A 21,033-nucleotide genomic window follows, 5' to 3' on the forward strand; every position below is an offset into this window, starting at 1 on the left:
TACATCACTCTTAAGATTCACTAAGACTTGTGAAAATTTATCTTCGTCGTTCGTAAGGCCAGCAAGTCGTAGTGCCATTTCAACTTGTGTCCACCAAAGTTGGGGTTGCAGTTTATCAAACTTGGGAAGAACTATACGTTGTGACCTTGGATTAGGTGTCCAACCTTGTTGCTCGTTGATCAAACGTAGTCTTGCTATTTCTTCTTGAAGTTGAGTAAAACGTTCATCATCATTCAGCTTTTCTTTTTCTAAAATTTGTTTTATTGTAGTGCTGATTTGATTATATTGCTCATCAATTAATGTTCTTTGTTCATTATCTTCCAAGGTGGCTTTATCGAGATCATCTTGATCATTTTCAAGGCGTTGAGCATCAATCGAGTCTTGTATAGTGGTAAATTGTTTATACAATTGGTCGAGAGATATTAGTTTTGCCTCAGCCTGGGTACGTTTAAATAAATTTGGGGTAGAAAGTAAGTGAAGAGAATGAGAGAGGGGAATAAGAGAGGGGAATAAGAGAGGGGAATAAGAGAGGGGAATATGAGTGAGGACTCTTTTCGAATTTCGGCCATTTTATTATTTTTTTAAATTTGTGAGAAAAAAAAAAGTGTTTCGAAGGAGATTTGAACTCACGGACTTCGGATTTAAAATCGAGTGCGCTATCCCCAAGACCACGGCTCAATCTTATTGGATGCTGGAAGTAGAAGGTGATTGATACTGGAAAATTCGAAAATTTGTTGTAAATGGAAAAATTTATTTATAATAATTGTTTTTTTATTTATTTATCAAATTTTTTTCTTTTTTATTATATAACTAACCGATTTTTTAGTTCTAAGCCAGTTATAAAATGAGCGTTGATTTGTTTGGTCGTTATTTGGTTGGGGCTGCTGATAGATCGAGATCAGGGCCTCCTGGAATTGGCTTTAATTTAGATGAATATAATAATTTCGATATTGGCAACCGGCGAATCCGCAATGTTGCAACACCTCAAAATGAGAAGGATGTTGTAACTTTAAAATTATTCAATGAAATGAAAAAAAGTGTTGAATTGAATTATGAAAAATTGGGTGATATAATTGGAATTTTAATGGCTGAAAATGTTAAAATAAAAGAGCAATTAGATGTTTTACAATCTGCCATTAACACTGCTAAAAAAAATATAATCTATTTTCTACTTTTGCTGTAAAATAGAAATAATATTAGAAAAAAAAAGTGGGAGTAGTGAGTTAAAGAGGGGAAGAAATTTGTTGAAAATCAAGCCTTGAAAAATATCTTTAGTTAGCTCCAAAGCCTTCAGTGAAAAAGGTATACAATAAATTTGAGTTGAAAAATAAAATAAAATAAAATGTCTGCATTTATCGACTTCCAAGGATTTCAAGAAGAGCAAGGGTTATTTGTGCTGAAAGAACTAGCTATTCAACCATTAAGTTCAAGATTGACTCCAATATCTAAAATATTTAAACCACCTAGTGATAGATCACATTTGAGTGAAACTTATCAAGAAACAGTATCAAAATGTGAAATGAATCATCATGGTATGTCGTGGGAACAAGGTTGTGAAGAATATAACGACATTTCACCAATTTTAAATCAATCAATAAATGGAAAATTTGAATATTTATTTGTAAAAGAAGAAATGGTTAAAATTCGTTTTACGTGAAATTCAAACAACAATTTTCAATTTGGATGATTTAAATTGTCCAGACATAAAAACTCTGGAAGAACAACATCCGGCTATAAGACACTCAAGGATTGACATTAATTGTTCAACTTACAAATGTTCAGTTGAAAATGTTCAACGTTTTCGATCATCGTATATTAAAACCTTTTCAACCAGACCAAGTTTAAATAAATCGATTATCCATTATTGTGCTGTTGAAAATATAAATGATTTGGCTAAGACAAAAATTAGTTCACTTCCAATCATGGCAATAATAAAATTTGCGCCTAATCAAATAGATCAAATCTGGGATAAATTATCAGAGAAACAACAAATGAATAAAACAATTTTAGGACTAAGAAAATGTAAGCAGCATCCTTTACAAAATGATTATGGAGATGAAATTGGTCTTTTTTTACAAGTACCAGTAAAAGATTGTGTAAAATGTAAAGAATCAAGTTCGAATGAAAATTGTAATATGTAAAATAATATATAAATATAAAATAAATTACATAAATAAATAAATTGATAAATGAATAATTTTTTCTTGTTTTTTTTTTTCAAACCCAAAAAAAAAAAAAAAATTTCCTGTAAAAATAATTGAATACAATTTTTTTTTTTTTTTTATAATTTTCTCGGAAAAAATATAAAGCATTTTCACCATCAAAGAAATTTAATCTATTTTCTTCAAAATTTGTAATGCTCCAAAAATGCTGTGAGCTACATACTGCGAATTCACAGTTTGCAAACATTGGGATTAAATAGAGCATTCAGTTGACAAAGAAAATTTTTCTTTTTCCCAATTTTTAATCTCATTTCCCTGAAGAAATTTTTTTTCTTCTTTTTGCTACATATTTTTCTTTATTTTTCAATGTGGGAATTATTTAACCAACCAACATCTGAAACAAGAGCCATGATTTAAACTATAACACAAGTCACATTTCTCATAATATTTTTCACCGACAAATAATCCATTTCTCAGATATTTTTTCTTATAGAAATTCCTACTCTTTTAAAATTGAAACAATAAGCAAAATAAAAATTATCATATTTTTTCTGGGGGGAGAAGATCTTTGTGCTCCTATAAATGCCCATGTTTTCCTCAACATTATCATCAGTTCCTCAGAGCAGCACCAAGTAACAACTAACTCACCAACAAGAAAAATGAAGCTGTAAGTTTCTTTACTTCATATTTATTATTATTAATAAAAATATATAAACAATTATTTAATTACATATACAACTTAACACACACATACTAATTTATTTTAATAAATTTTTTTTTTTTGTTCAGAAATTTTTAAAATGGTATTTGCAAAAACTAAACAACTTCAAAAAGCTAAGGAACGTAAAGCAATCAAAGATTTATCAAAAAATGTAGCATATAAAATAACCAAACTGCTCAAGTTTTCTGCGGGAAAATATGGAGCAGCAGCTACGGTTGAAATTGATAATTCATGTTATCTATATCTACAAAAAAGATTCGCTGACCTTTTCGACAAGGATGAGCAAGAATATTCCGAGCTACAAAAACTATATAAAGGGAAATTTAATCATGACTCTTGATGCTGAAAATAATAGAAATATTAAATTTGACAATTGTTTAATAAAAGACAATGATTTTGTTGATGAAATGATGATTGGGGAAATAAATATATAAAACAAAAAATAAACCTTTTTTTCTTTTTATTTATTACATTAATTTTTTTGTTTACATTATCTATTTTATTTTATTATTTTTCATTCTTAAATTTAAACTTAATTTTAATTATTTGAACTTAATTTATGTACAATGCCACTGATTGGTTTATATTCAATTATATTATCATGTAAAATTAAACAATAAGCTGCAGTTCCTTATGGAAAATTGTTTTTAGATCCAAATTCTAAACGTACATCTACAGCACCAGCTTTTAAAAGTTCGTTTTGTTTACTACAATCAATTACAATTAATAGTGATTGATGGATGAAAGAATTTTTTGATATCAAATCTATTATAGCTCCATAATAAGACTCAGAAAAATTAGCATACATATCATACAATAATGAAAATTGATTTTTCGAAATGTCAAGATTTAAATTTCCATATGGGAAAATTTGTGAGTTAAGATATAATTTAACATTTGTTATATTACAATGATCAAATCTTGTGGCATCTGCATGCCATACGTTTTTTCTATTTGTTTGAAAAGCAAGAATAACATAGCGAGGTTTTTCCAGTTGAGTTGATGTCTTCACTGTCCAAATATGATGATTTGTTGTTGGTAGCAGTGGATACTCATAGAGTTCCCAGGTCCTGAACCCAATAGAAATGACTGGATCTTTTTGTATATATTTCATCATTTCCATTTTATTTCTATTTGATAGTGTTACATATGGCACTAACCATTCAACTTTTGTAATTTTTAAATCAAATTCAACTTCTTCTTGAAAAGTTGCATTATCTCTCACGATTGAATTTAAATCAGAGCGAGATCGTACCAGAATAATTTCATGTTTAGCGTTAACAATGATTTTTTGATAGTCTTCAGCAAAGCCAAAAAACATTTTCAATGGTATGCATAAATCAAAATATCCATTTTCATCTGTTAACATCATCTGCTCAAGTCCATTTAACTATCCAGCATTTTCATTATTCTCTCTCGAGTTAAGTGATTTTTGGATTTATCAACTAAAACCCCATTTAACTCATAACGCATTTCTTCAAATAAAAAACCCATTGCATTATTAACTAGTGAAATACCAATTGGTACATCATTATTTTCTTCTTTACATAATTTTCCACTTATATGAATGTAGCTCTTACATGGCAAAATGAATAAATTTTGGTTTTGTATTGATATTCTAATTTCATCACTATTCTCAAAGCTTGATGATCCAAATGTTTGATGTGCATGCAGGTCATAGCTGGATATATCATTGTTGAAATGAACTGTTGCGTTGATATCAAGTATATCACCCATTTTGACGTGCAAAACAATTGAGGCAAGTTATATTTACCCAATTGAAGTTCCAAGTCCAGAATTTTTTACTTTGAACCCTAGACTTTTTAGGTATGTTATATTCTGAGTTGTTAATCTCTTCACTGCTCGATTGAGACTGGTTGGTGATGTCCATGATTTGCTGTTTTTATATGAAAATCCTCTCTTTATTGTGCGAGAATTAAACTCAATCCCCATCACTATGATTTAACATGTAGAGTGATTGTAATTGTTCCACCACGAAAATTAACAGCTTGACCTGCTTGATCAACAATTCTCAGTTGTATGTAATCTATTGACTTCACTGTAACTGGTAAATAAATAGGAGAAGTTGGTACTTCTATTATTTTATAACCAGGTGGTACAGCAGGAAAAAAACTGTGTATTGTATGTACTTTTTGGTTGTTGCAATAAGCTCCAGTTGTTATATTACACTCTATACGCAAACTATTGACTTGAATTATATTTACTGGTAGATCTGACTCATGTGTTTTACCAGTTTCCAATAATTTTGATGTGAATCCAAGTAAAGGTCCTAGTGATCTTGCTCCAGTGAAATCAATTATTTTATCGCTTTGGATATATGTATGCAAAGTATTATTGTTGCAGCTTAACTTGATAGAATGTATTTTCAAGCTTTGAATAAGATCATCTATTTCGTAGCTGCCAGTTGGTATTGTAATTGATTCAGAATGACCATTAGCCTCAATAAATTTAATTTGATTATTATGGTTATCAATATTTGGTATTGAATTAAATGTTAAAAAAGAAATGAGTGCTAATGAATAATGTTTTCCTCTTGTTAATTGAATTGGAGGAAAATATTGAGTTTCAAGCACTGATGATGTACCACTTAATGTTAAAGTAAATGTATCGTGCATGTTAAAAGTTCATTAAAGACTGATGTTAAATTATTATATTCAAGTCTTTTATAGTTTTTCAGCAAGGAATGCAAGACATAAATGGCCACAATTGAATGTATTCCAATCTTGATATCGTTCATGGTTGAAATTGATGCTACCAACATCAAGGTAACTGACAAGATCTTTTGGTGGTTGTAAATTACCAAAACTATCAAAATATATTGCTAAATTGTTGTTGAGTTTTTTATATGCAACCCAATGTGTTCCACGATTTTGTTTATCATCTAAATTAACAACTCCTGATTCTCGTCTCCAAGAACCATCTCGAGGCATATCATTTCGCATGAAAACACCACGAAAATTTTTTATTTTTAATTGATTAGCAAATTTGATAATATCACCGTCAGTCAAGGCTCTCTGTGGTAGCATCACATCTAGTTTTTTGGAGTTAAATAGAATCCCATTCCACTTTTAAATGGTGCTAAATGAAGTCCTTTCCCAATAGCAATTGATTCCATTTGTTTATTATGTCTTACAGTTTCTTGTAATTGATTTTTAGTTGATTTTACTGCATTAATTGCCTTAACAACACCTGATGCTCCACCAACTAGTCCACCTAATGCTGTTATGGCTGAAAGTATTGAAATTAATAGTGGCAATGCACCACCACTTATACTTTTAACAACTGGTACCACTCTTGGCATCAAGACAGCAGATTTACCACCAACATTTTTTTTTAATAGTCTTGCTCCTTTTAATGCTGCTTTAATTGCTATTGATGGAACATTGGATCCCTTACTGGCTTCTTTTTAGCAGCTTCACAATTTTCATAAATGATACTTTTTTCCTGAGGTTTTTTCTTTTATTTTTCTTGCTCTTCTTGCTTTTTTTCTTTTCACCAGAATTATTTCTATTTTTTATCAGTTTTTTAATTTTTTTTAATTTTCCACCAGTTGTTTTTCGTTTTTTAACACAATTTTTTTTATTCACACAACCCATACCAAATCTTGATTTGATTTTCATTGTTCCAGTTACAAGTGCAGCTCTTTCACCTAGACTTGAATCCTTGGCAAAAATTCGTTTTGAAGCTTCACACGCTAAAATATCGTCAGCTAGGTTCCTGGCTTTAATATCTTTCTGATTTTTCGAATATGCGATATCGTGATTTTTACAAGCTTCGTCTAGAGGATTTATTTCTCGGTCTCCTCTTGCCAAACGTTTCTCTAGCTTAGTTCCAGGTCCACAAAAAGAATATCCAGGTAGATGTAACTCGATAGGTAGTTTATTAATAATTTTATTTAATATTCCTTTTCCAAAACGTTTTTTATTTTTCTTATCATTTTTATTATTTGTATGCTCTATCATGGTTGATGATTGACTGATTTTTTCTATATAAAACAGTTGACTTTATACTTTTTTAATTAGTGTTGATCAAGATGGAGTACAAGAAGCAAGCTCTCAAATTACCAGTGATAAACTTTGATATAATTACAGCAAAAAGTGGTGAGGGTTTAATTCAGAAAAGACATGGAGACTTATTGCCAAATACGATACGTTGTGCTATAATTGGTGGAAGTAATTGTGGTAAAACCAACGCACTTATGAGTTTAATCGTTAATCCAAATGGTTTACGTTTTGCTAATATTTATATTTATACTAAATCATTATACCAACCAAAATATTGATATTTAGAAAAACTATTGAAACCACTTGAGAATATAAATTATCATAAATCTTCAAGCAATGATCAAGTAATTCCTGTTGAAGAAGCAAAGCCAAACTCATTGTTTATATTTGATGATGTTGCAACTGAAAATCAACAGCCAATAAGGGATTATTTTTCAATGGGACGTCATTGTAATGTTGATTCGTTTTATTTGTGTCAATCGTATGCTCGAATTCCAAAGCATTTGATTCGCGATAATATTAATTTCTTAGTTGTGTTCCCTTGTGATCAGCTAAATCTCAAACATATTTGGCAGGATCATGCAAATATTGATATGGAGTATAATAAATTTCTTCGGATATGTATCAAGTGTTGGGAAGAGAAATATTGTTTCCTATGTATTGACAAAGATCGCAATATAAATGATGGAAGATACAGAAAAAATTTTGATTGTTTTATAAATATAAATAACGATACAATTTGTTAAAAAAATATTAGTTCATGTTTAAATCCTGTCGAATCAACATGCCTCTCAAGAAGGAAGCATTGTCAAAAGAAGCAAAATTTCTTGAAGAAATAGAAAAAGTTAGAGATGTAATAAAGAAGAAGCATCAATTATTAAAATTAGGGAAAGAAAGCATATCTGAAACTGCTAACGAGTACTTAAAACCAGTCATCGGACCACTTGAGAATATAGCTGCTAAAATAACACCGATAATAAACAATAAAAAAAGCAAAATTAGTAAAGACAACACATATGATTCTGAGAGAGAAGAAGACAGTATCATTTCTGATAGAAAGCATTCAAGTAATTCTGGAAATATAAACACAGAACAAAATCTCAGTTCTGATAAGGAAACAGAGGCTTTCCATGATACTATTGAAGTTCTGCAACTGATAGAGCAAGAGGCTGATGAAACAGGTCTTAAAAAACTCAATATTTAAATAAAATAGATACTTTACAATGGGATAAAGATTATGGAGTTAAAAGAAAAAATAGTGGAGAATATAAAATTGGAAATGCTGAATTACTATTCGAAAATAATAATATGATTGTTGCTGATGAAACGTATGAAATAACCCAAGGACTACTGGAATTATTATTTATGAAATCCCCAGAAATAACCAAAGTCACTCGATTGATGAAAAAAATTATGCTCAAATTCTTCTCAACACAGATGCACATTTAAGATATCATAATTCTAAAAATACAGTGAAAAATTCAGCATCACAAAAGTATATTACATTCATATTGCCTTACATGAAGAGTACACAATATCATGGTTCTGGTTTACTACCAACAAATATGATAATTCAAAGCAAAAATCAATCTAAAGTTAATTATGTTTATTGGAATAATCCGAATGAGCTTGCTGATCGTTTAAGATTCCTAGTTGCTTCACGAACACCTGGCAATCCAAGTCACGATAATAAAATCATGTCAATCATTGAAGAACTAAGAGAGGCCAACATTATACATTAACATTAGTTAAAATTCAGTCATCATACTATTCTGAATGAAACATGACTGAATTTAAAAGAGACATAGTGCGAGAGCTTCATGCACCAGCTCGCCGAAATTTTCCAAGACGTAAAGTTGATATTCGAGATAAGGATGAAACTTGGCAAGCTGATCTTGTTGACATGATTGAACACTCATCTGTAAATTCTGGATATAAATATATTTTGACTATTATTGATATTTTTTCAAAGTTCAGTTGGGCTGTTGAACTCAAAAGCAAGACCGGAAAAGAAGTATCAGCTGCAGAGGAATCAATATTTAAAAAAGGACGAGTTTGTAAAAATCTACATGTGGATCAAGGAACAGAATTTTATAATTCCATTTTTCAAGCGATGCTAAAAAAATACAATGTTCATATGTATTCAACTTTCACCCATATGAAAGCATCAATAGTTGAAAGATTTAATAGAACAATTAAAAGTAAATTGTACTTTGAATTTAGTTTACAAGGTACTTATAAATGGCTTAAAATATTACCAAAATTAATTGAACAATATAATAATACAAAACATCGTACAATCAAAATAGCACCAGCAAAAGTTGTTGGTGACAATATAAAAATTTTAAAGCATACTGTATTTAAAAATTTAAATCAATATTATCAGAAAAATAAATTTAAATCAAATGATCATGTTAGAATAAGTAAATATAAACATGTCTTTGAGAAAAATTATAAACCCAATTGGACAACTGAAATATTTAAAATTATAAAAATAAATAACACATCTCCAGTAACATATAAACTTGAAGACTATCAATAGAACCCAATTGAAGGGTGTTTTTATCAACCTGAATTACAAAAAGTAAAACATCCTGACGTCTATTTAATTGAAAAAATTATTAAAAAGAAAGGAAATAAAATATATGTAAAATATCTGGGATTTGATAATTCACACAACCAGTGGGTGGATAAGACAGCTTTGTAGTAAATAAATAAATAAAAACTCAATTCAATAAATAAATTTTTTTATTTCAATCATATTACATTGTTTTATTTATTTAATTTTATTTCTCAGTTCTTTTGCATAACCCCAAGGCAGAGTATAATTTTTACCATCAATAAGTTCTCTTTTATCATCATTCCAACTTAAAGCTATTTTTTCTGTGGTAATTGTATAAACTTGATGTCTTTCAGAGCCAATTAAATTTTGTTTTCTAGATATTTGAACATGATTTTCAACACAATTTTTATAGTCTTCAAAAGTAATCATTTTCATTGATGATTTTTTTACTCCTCTAGCTTTTTTATGAAGTTTTACATTATTGATACAAGTCTCATCTTCAACTAGAAATGAATATGCTTTCGAACGTAACCCAACAAATTCCTTCATAATTTTCCCATTGCATTCATCCTTCATAATACCTGGTACTTTTTTATTTTTTTGAGGAATGTTATATCGATTATTTAGAGGGTAATCAGATGTATCAAAATTATTACATTTCCTACGAATAAACTCATAGATATCTGGTGTAAAAATCTCTAAAATTGCACTATCAGTATCCATATATACAAAATTAACATTATCTTTAAATTCCTTTTTTATATAATTATAATAAAACTCATAATTGACTGTTTTTGAAATATCTAAAATAGTAAAACCACCATATATTGGTTTATCAAAAAGGATACTCAATCGTTTCATTTCAACAATAACTAAATCATCAATAATTAAAGAGCTGTGAAAATTAGGTTTTGATATCAAAGCTCTTGCTTTTCAATAATTAAAAGATGAATTGTTGGATGATTTGATGCATCATTATTACCCAAATAATATGGAACAATCCTTTCTTGACGTCTCTTTTTTTTTTCTTATTTGTACCATTTGAATCATCAACGCCATCACCTTCTTCATCATTAGATTCATCATCTAAATCATCAGTGTTATCAACACCATATACATTTATTTTTAAATTGTTATTTTTTTCGAATTGTTTTATTTTACACCAACTCATTGGAAATGTTATTCCATCTAGATTTAAATCATTCTTGTATCTCTCATATGAGGTAACTCTGTTTGGATGTGGAACCTTGTGCATGGCAGCTAACACACTCCAAATAAAGCAATAATTATCTTTATAATTTATAACGTTTACAACTGATTTTGTTTTTATAATCCAATCAGGCATTTCAATAAAAGTTGATGAACCACCACGTAAAGGTACATAGTCGTTTATATTTATTTCTAAATGTAGAATTTCATGCAAGGTCCAACCTGAACCACGCATTTCTTTCTCTTCTAGATCAGCTTTAAGTATCTCAAAGTTATTTGATAAAATATCATCAAGATTTGATGATTGCAATATTTCCATACATCCATCACTAAAATATTTTGTCTCAATTTCTATTTCTTCTTGTTTAACAATTTGAAAATTACAAGCCAAAATTGTATTAAGTTTAATAGCGCTCTTTTTGCTCAATTCATTCTCTAAACGATCAATCAACATCACTTTTGCATCTTCGAGAAATAAATCTAAATTTTGATGTAATATATTAATAATCATTCCAGTTCGCATTCGGTTTTTAAAAGCACTTTCTAAGTCACTCCATCGGATTCTTGCATCAATAGCATCAGCATGGTTTTGGTGTATTGTAGACTCTTCAACCATACCGCCTTTTTTCTGCAAATGCTCTAATTTACATTTCCAAGTAGTCAACAATGCAACTGTTGCACCAGTCATTTTCTTCCTAGATCCTGTGAGGCCACCTAATGATCTATTGTAACGTTTTATATAATCTTGAATTTCGCAAATGTTTTTTACAATTCCCAAAGCATTCGGATTTTCTTTAAGCTGAGCATATGCTTGAGAGAATTTATTTTTCAGGTGAATCTGGTCTGGGAGTTGCTCCATTTTTAATATTATTTAACAAAAAATTTATCTGTAAAATAAAAAAACAAAAAAGATAAAAATATAATAAAATAATTTCTTAAAAATGTAAACAAGATTTTTTGCAAAATAATATCTAAACTAAAATCATGAAAATTATTGATATAAAAACTAAAAATTTAAACTTACCTTTTTATATAATAAAAAAAAAAAAAATGTAATAAACACTCTTGAAAATCGCTGAGGAAAATGTTATATCCTAGTTGACGTTATAAAATTCGTAAAATATAAAGAAAAAGGAAACATAAATTATCAACTTAAATAACGACGCAAGACGTTTCTTTTCCCACGAGATATTAGATTTCATCAAAATTCAAGAAACTAAAATACAAATATTTGATAAGACCCAAAACCACACAGCTGTATGCAGTTAAAAAGTAATAAAATGATATTCAACTAAAGGGACTTTTCCCAAACTATTTTACCGGATACATAAAACTTTTACGACTTTCTTGGAGCCAGACGCGACAGATTAGATTACATCTACGATAGACCAACGCAATACCCTCGGATAGCGGCACATTTGGGACCAGCCCTTTTGTCTCCTACTCCGAGGAAATACGAGTATAAATACACCCTGAAAAACTAAGACAAATCAGTTGTCGTAAGGGACCGGGAACCGAAACATAGCCATGTAGTTATCATCACGTTAGAGTCAGGTCTTCTGACTTAAAATCTTTGTAATTACTTATCAGACACATTGTAACTCGACAGAACGTACGTTAGAATTAAACACTACAACTGGTAATATCTACTGTCAACTATTGTACCATCAATTCACATTGTTTAAATAAATATAGTTAATCGTTATTATTAAAAAACCATCATCAACAACATTACTACTTTTCTTCTCTTACCTTTTCCTACTACGCTGTGGACCTGACCTATTGACCGAAAGGTTAGGGTCGAATAACAATTTACATTACAATTATTACGGGTACTTCGGACATAACAAAAAAGAGGGCAAACTTAAATATAAAAAAAAAATAGTTTGTATGGTAAAGAAAAAAACGATCCTAGCTGTAGAATAAAGCAATTTCAACTGAAAGTTTTTTTCCACATCTAAAATAAAGAAGAAAATAAATAAATAATAATAATGATTTAAAAATATCCGCGCCTTAAATTTTATCCATTTTTTTTTTTTTTTTTTTTTTGTTAATGCAAACATTTTCCGCTAGATTACAGCACGAAGGAAATATCAACGAATTTTCCCATTGGTTAAACCGAAAAAAAAAAAAAAATGGTGATATATTCCAGTGCTAAAGGAATTTTTCTATTGGTTGGGATCTTTATAAATTTTTTCATTGGTTAAATTTAACCTCTAATCATGGTTCCACGTCCAAGTATTATTCTACACGAATATCGCAACAGTATAGTAGAGGAAGTAAGTACGTTCAATATATATTTTTTTCTTGACCAACGATATGGCACTGCGGTAACGGTTCGGGCTTTGAGACAGGAGATCTCGAGTTCGATCCCGACCACCGACGCCATGTATCGAGTGGTAGGCGCAAGCCGGCTGTACTGCCCAGGTTTTTCATGGTTTCCCTGGGCTGTTATAGAAATCGGGTACAGTTTAAACGCATTACAAAAGTCGACATCCATGTCTGTCGCAAAAATGAGTTGTAGGAATTGACGGTTGGAAAATGTTTAAAGAAGGAGAGGTGCAAGAAACTTCCTAATAAGAAGTATAGCACGTTAAAACAATTCATTTTATATTTTTTTCTTTTTAATTTTCTATTTAATTTTCTTTTTTATCTATAATTCATTTATTTTCTTTACTGCTTTACTAATCTTCATTGGTGCACGTGCTTATACTCATCTTTTCTTTCCAATTTTCTTTTAACTTTACTTATATTTATTCTTCATCATTTATTTATTTTTCCCATTAATTAATTAATCCATTATTCCATTAGTTTATTCTACGATTATTTTTCTTTTTCTTTTTCCATATTATAAAATAGTAGCATCTCATTACTCTTGTTATTCTTTAATTAGTACACGTGTTTATTCTTATTCTCTAATTCCATCTGTTTATCTATAATTTTTGATTTGTTTTTTATTTTTCAGAGGAATTCGGTGGAGAGGAAAATTAGTAGAAGACGAAATAAGAAGACCGAGCTGCTGAAGAGAAATCTCGATATAGGGCTGGACAGATCACTTGGAAGGAGACTGCAGATCAGCGCAGAAGTAAGTTACATTTTTTATTTGTTTATTTATTTTTTTTTATTTTCCAATACTTTTCCCATAATATCCAATTGTTTATACTTATTCTCATTTTTTTGTTTTGTTTTTTCTTGTTTACAGCTTATAGAGCTCCAAATAATCAGCGATCAGTTGGACATGGACATCAGGGATACCACTAGAGTGATTGAAAGTAAGTAATTTTTTTTTCCTTCTTTTTTTTTTTTTTCATATAACATTTTTTTAATTATTACATTTTTTAATCTTGTTTTTTTCTTTGATTTATTTTGTTTCAGGGATGTTGGAAAGAGAGACTGGTGCTGCGAGGGTCCTGCCGGATATTCCATGCCCTCTGGATGACCCCATCCATGATTTCGATGGTGAGGGACCATAGGATGGAGCAGGGGGGCAAATTCATTTGATTTTCACTTTTTTTTATTGTAATAATAATAATAATAATAATAATAAGATTTTTTAAATAAAAAAAAAATAATTGTAAAGTATATATGTAATTGTGTTTTTTTTTCTTTTTTACGATTTTTTTTTTAGAATTTAATTTATTTTTCAATTTTTTTTTTTTTTTTTTTTTTCAATTATGTTACACGATCTTTGTATATTTATTCTTTTTGTTTTTCATTTGTTGATTGTTCAAGTCATTGGTTTTGTAGTTGTTGACTCATTGATTTAGATTTTTTATTATTTATTCATATATTTGTTCGGTTATTTATTTATGTATTTATTTATTGAATTATTCATAGTTTCTGGAGGTTAGGGAATTAAGGATAGAAATGAGATTTTTTTTTTGTTTTATTATTGTCATTTTTTTTTTTTTTATTTATTTAAACCATGCACATTTATATATATATACATTTATTTATGATTATCGAGAAATTTTTCAAACTGATTAAGGGTTGTGTTGGCATTACACATAGTTGGACCCCATTCATATTCTTCAACTTCTTCTGGGTAGAGAGCTTGCAGGTCCCTAAAAGTTCCATCCCTAGTGATTGGTGTTAATTTTGCCTCATATTGACACCAAGCAATTTCTATAACAAAAAGAAAAAAAAATCTTTTATTTATGAATAAAAAAATTTTAAAAAAATGTAAAAAACACAAAAAATTTTTACTTCTCTCAGTTTCTTCCAATATTCCTAACAACTTTATATCTTCACGTATCGAAGAATTTTTTGTGTTATACTAGAAATAAATAAATAATTAAATATTTACACAAAACACTTCATTATTATTAATTATTAAAATTTTTTTGTCTAAAATTTTTATACTTCACTGCCGCATCTTTAGAAGTATGAGTGTGGGCGGCTCGTATTTACACACACTAATCTACTTCAGCAGATTTTCAATGCTTCACCCGGTACTTTTTGACCTCAAATTTTCGTCTTAAATAATTAATAACTTTCAAAATCCGTGGTAGAAATCAATGATTTTTTTTTATTATCTTCGTAATTTAAAGAAGTATAAGCTGTAGTAAAATGAAGGTTTTCTGTGAGAGCGTTTTTCAATAAAAGAGGAAACGTGCCGATGCTTCCTATACATGTGTAAAAAGTGTTAATTGTTGTCAACTTTGACCTTAATTATCTCACTTAAATCGAGGTAGAAAATTAAAAAAAAAATTTGATAAAATAGATCTTTATTTCACTTAAAAAATAAGCCTCCTTTGATCAAAATCTGTGAGAGGGAATTTTATTTAATATTTTTACATACCGCCCTAACAAGATAATGAATAAAAACAATCTACGTTGCTTCTACCGATTAATAGGGCTTTCTTCAACGGCGGACGACCGCCAGAAATACCACCTCTACTGCTACAGTGGCGCACACATGTATATGAGTAGTGATGGTGAGCAGTAGAGGTGCAGTCCAATTCACAGGGCAAAATAAATTTTACACTTTAGGGCTTTTTTTTCCGATAACGGCGCTTGAAAAACTTCTTGTCAAACCTCTATGCTGAATGTAATTCATGACTAGAGAGCTCATTTTTTTTGTGTTACGTTGGAGTTCACATCGATGTATATGATTATGAGTTATGACATATGTATGTCTATTGTGAATTAATTGGAGCGATCAGAGCACACGCATACACACATAGCAGCTGACGCTCCGAGTTTATACGCTATATATAGTACATGTAGAATGCTTGCCGGCATCCCTTCTCTTTATGTAATTCTCCCCTCTTTATCCGCTTGTGACTGAGCGTATACCAGAGAGCATACAAGAGCGTGTGACCAAGCGTATACTAGAGAGTATACCAGAGCATGTGACCAAGTGTATACGAAAGCGTAAAAATCAACGGTATCACCAGAAGTATACGCATGTGTAAAACACATAGACATAAGGATTTGTTGGTTCAATTAATTTATTTTTTATTTGTTTTAATCTTTTTTCCTCATAAACACTACCATGTTAACATCACTTAAGCTGATGAAATATTTCAAAAAATTGTTTGAATTTACGTCATTACGAATGTTTCTGGATTTTTATCGTCAAAAGTAAGTATTTTCAATCAACCTGTTTATAATAATATATTAATTACCCTTTCAATTGATGAATAAAATTAACTTTTTCTGTCAATAAAAAATTAAAAGAATGAGCAGCTGTCCCTCGGCACTTGTGTATTAGATAATAATTCAAAACTTTACTTTTTGAGTATTTTAATTATTTAGTCCCTATAGCAGATTAATGAGCTTAGACAATCAACTTATGAATTCTTTTTTTTTTATTCCTCTATATATCAGTTGAATGAAAAATTTCTGCCAATTGTAAAGTACTACGATTTATGTTTGATTTTTTAAATAAATTTGAAATTTACCTCAAAATATTTTAAAAGAAAAACGATTTGAACTCGATTTATATTATTCTAAAGCTCAACTCTGAAATAATGACTCAGGTTAATATGAATTACTTTACTCCAACAGGTTCGAACTGTAAATTGAAATTAATATAAATTATTCATATAAATTAATCTGACCTCATTCATACACACACTCACATAGAAATTAATGATTATTAAACCTGATGAATCTTTAAGATTGATTATGATGATAACTGTGGCTGATCAGGACAAGTTAATTACAGATGATGATGGTAATTGACTTCCATCATCATTGTTGAATATATTGATAATGTTGGTGATTGACTTCCACAATTATTGTTCAATTTTTCCGCTTTCACATGATTCTGACGCCTTTTGTAACGCAGACTTAATTCAGTTGTGGCAAAATTAGGATGTAAATATTCAGAAATTTGTATCATCGAATTTGATAAGCCAGACATTGATGATTTTAATAAATTTTGACTAGCTATATTAACAATGCGATCTTTCATGCTTTTTCCTCGCTTATAATTTCTTGAAAGTGACTTTTCTTTATTATCACTTCTATCACCACGTAGACTTCTTTTGATCTTGATCTATCTATCTGTCTATCATCAACACAGGTAAAGCTGATATAGATGCAGTGCTGCTTGAGGGTACTGCATTATGCACATTCGGGTCTGGTAGTTGATCATCCTGTTGAGCAGGTGCTGTATCTACTTCAAGTTTTTTACGCTTTATCAAGTTTTTTTGGCGATTTCTGTTCGTCTTCGGCAATACCTTATTTTGAAAATATTCATAATTTTTTTAGATACATGATATATAATATATCATGAAAATATCTTTTTAAGAACGTTTTATGATAACAAAAAAAATTTCTTCGCATCAAAAGATTATTTAGATATGGCATGAAGATTTGTAAATCGAATTCTTAATACCATAAAAAAATATCGGGGAGAGTAATCTAATATGAGCAGGGTGTTGAAAATGAGCACCCTCCCTTTTTTTAGAATTATCATTGAATTAATTTTTTTTTTTTGTTAAAATGATTATATTTGAATCGTTTTCTGAAAAAATGAGCATTTTACAACCTGTCAACCTGTCACAAAATTTCTAAGTCACGTTTCAACGAGTTTGTTTCATGAGCAATTTTTTTTTTTCTCTATTTCAGTTTTTTTTTTTTAACACAGATGGCATGACGATGCATAATATGAATGACTCTAAATTCCAAACTGCTCCATTGTTTTTTTCTTATTTTGAATTTCGGGATTCATTAGTTGTTCTTATTCGTTGATCGATAATCATTGTAATTGTCCTCCATTACTCGTCCACACTCTTTTATTTATTATTAGTCGATTGTATTATTGAATTTTTTATTTATGTTTTTTTTTAAATTAAAAATGGGTCGTTTTAAAAGAACAACAACTTGACAAGAATGGGAGCTAGTGCAAATGGCAAGAGCAATAACTGATGTTGTTAATAATGAAAAATCAATCAAATCTACTGCTTCACGTTTTGGCATGGATAGATTAACATTATGTCGTCGAGTGACAATGTACAGATTGAATCCTGATTTGATTTTAGCTTGTGAAAAATATTTGCTTTATTTCGTTGTATTTATTTTATTTTTTACACTATTTTATATTTTTCTTCTTTATTTATCATCATTATCACCATGATACCAAACAGTTTTATAATTACATAATATTGTATCTTCTGTTAGATCTATTTCGATATCACATTATTGATTTATCATCATTTTCATCATCATCAGAGAATAAAAAACTATGCAATTATATTACCATTTGCTATCATAAGAATATAAAAATATTTTATTTACTGTATTATTATTTTTTCTAGTGAATATTTTTATATTTTCATGATAGCATATGGTAATGTTATATCCTAGTTGACGTTATAAATTCGTAAAATATACAGAAAAAGGAAACATAAATTATCAACTAAAATAACGACACAAGACGTTTCTTTTCTCACGAGATATTAGATTTCATCAAAATTCAAGAAACTAAAATACAAATATTCGATAAGACCCAAAACTACGCAGCTGTATGCACTCGAAAAGTAATAAAATGGATTCAAACTAAAGGGACTTTTCCCAAACTATTTTACCGGATACATAAAATTTTGCGACTTTCTTCGAGCCAGACGTGACAGATAAGATTACATCTACGATAGACGAACGCAATACCCTCGCATAGCGGACCAGCCTTTTTGTCTCCTATTCTGAGAAAATACGAGTATAAATACACCCCGAAAAACTAAGACAAACCAGTTGTGGTTAGGGACCGGGAACCGAAACATAGCCATGTAATTATCATCACGTTAGAGTCATTGGTCTTTTAATAATTTTATTTTAAACATGAGTTTCATATCAATATTTGAGCAAATCACTAGTTTTATTGGCCAGTTTTCAATTTATTTTTTTTTTTGCCGGTTCTTTCGTTGCTCTTCAGGTTTAGTAAGTTATCAAACAATTTTCACACAACTTACAGAAATTCAATTTAAAGAACAGATTGTGAATGTTCAATCACAGTTACGAGGGCTTGGATCCAAGCAGACACGAGAACTAGCCAACGTGGTGGCCAATAGAAATAATATCATGACTCCTTGGATTGGATCCGCTAGTAAAGACTGATATCGAGGTTTTCGAGCTCGTCATCATGATCTGGTTTTTAGAAAGTCTGAGTCTGTATCGATCTATCGAGCCAGAAGATTAAACCAAGTTGTTGTGAATTGTTTTTTTTGATCTGTTAGAGCAACAACAACAAAATATTGGAGTTGATGATGGTGAAACTAGTGCATCGAACAGAATTCTCAATATTGATGAAACTAGTTAGACAGTTGACTAAAAGACCGTTATCGGGATACTTTGCTTGAACGGTCAAAGACGATCAGGTCAACTGAGAACTACTGACCAAGGCAAAACAGTAACTGTCACCATATATTTGTGTCAGCATCAGATGAACTGCTTCCCACCATATTTATTTTAGGAGGAAAAAATGAAGCCATCCTTGATAGCTGGTACGATCGAAGGATCTTGTGGAACATTCATTGAACGAGGATAGATGACAACTGAGACATATGGTGACTAAATTGAATGGTTCATCAAGTATACAAGACCAACAGCAGAAAGACCGGTACTGCTGATATTTGATGGACACGTTAGTCATTCCGAAAATTTAAAAGTGGCAAGACTTGCTGCCGATAATTATTTGCTGATTTTATGCTTACCTTCACATACAACACACAGAATACAGCCACTAGATGTGCATGAGCATAATGAAGTCAGTCAGCAAAACCTATGCTGAAATTTCAACTGAATTGACTCGGCAAGAGACTATTTGAACAGGACATAGCCAGTATAATGAGTCTTGCTCTTGGCACAGCAGCAACACCAAATAACATCAAAGCTTGATTCAGAGCTACTGGTATATGTCCTTTCAACAGAAACATATTTCCTGCAGCTGATTTTGCTCCAGCAGAGTTGTCTGCACGACCAAATCCAGCTGCAGAGATTTTGAGCCGGTCAATGAGTGGTTTGTCAGTGGATGAAAACCCTTGTTTAAGTCAGCAGTTAGTACCAAACATTCCACGCACTCCATCAACTCATTCACAATTATCAACTCACCAACGTACACGACGAACATCTACTCGACAAATATCATCAACTGCCAAACGACAAACATCAGCAACACTATCAACATCAACTGGTACCAGAACGAAATCAAACCGTTCACTATTTGGTCAGGTCATCCATCATATTATAATAGCTCTGATAATAAAAGTGCACCAAATAATAAAAGAAGGCTAGCCTACTTTCATTATCAGAGAAATACTATTGGAAAAAACAAAAGTGATTTACATGAAAGAAAAAGTACGACAGGTTATATTTTTAAAATGTATGAAGAATGTACTATATCGTGGAATTCTCATAAACAAATGACAATAGCGACGTCATCAACCGAGGCTGAATATATGGGTTTATTTGAAGCGACAAAAGAAGCGATATGGTTAAGATCTTTAGCGAAAACAATTAATATAATTATTGATAAATGTATTTTATATGAAGATAATACAGGATGTATAAGTATAGCATCTAACCATGTTGGTCATAAGAGAACTAAGCATATAGATATTAAGTATCATTTTATAAGGCAGCAAGTAATGAATAACCAACTAATATTAAAACATATTTCTACAGGTAAACAATTGGCTGATACTTTTACAAAACCTTTACCAGGGCCAAAATTCGCAGAATTGCGCCTGGAGTTGGGAATGCAGAAATATTAATTTGTTTTATGTATTTTTTTAATGATAATAATTATGTTAATTTTAATGAATAATTAATTTAAGATGTTTATGGTCTGATTTGGGTTTTCTGGGTTTCCCCATTTCCTATGCAGTGAATGCGACCACAAGGTTA

This window comes from Aphidius gifuensis, linkage group LG2, assembly GCF_014905175.1.
Source record: "Aphidius gifuensis isolate YNYX2018 linkage group LG2, ASM1490517v1, whole genome shotgun sequence".
Lineage (NCBI taxonomy): Eukaryota > Metazoa > Arthropoda > Insecta > Hymenoptera > Braconidae > Aphidius > Aphidius gifuensis.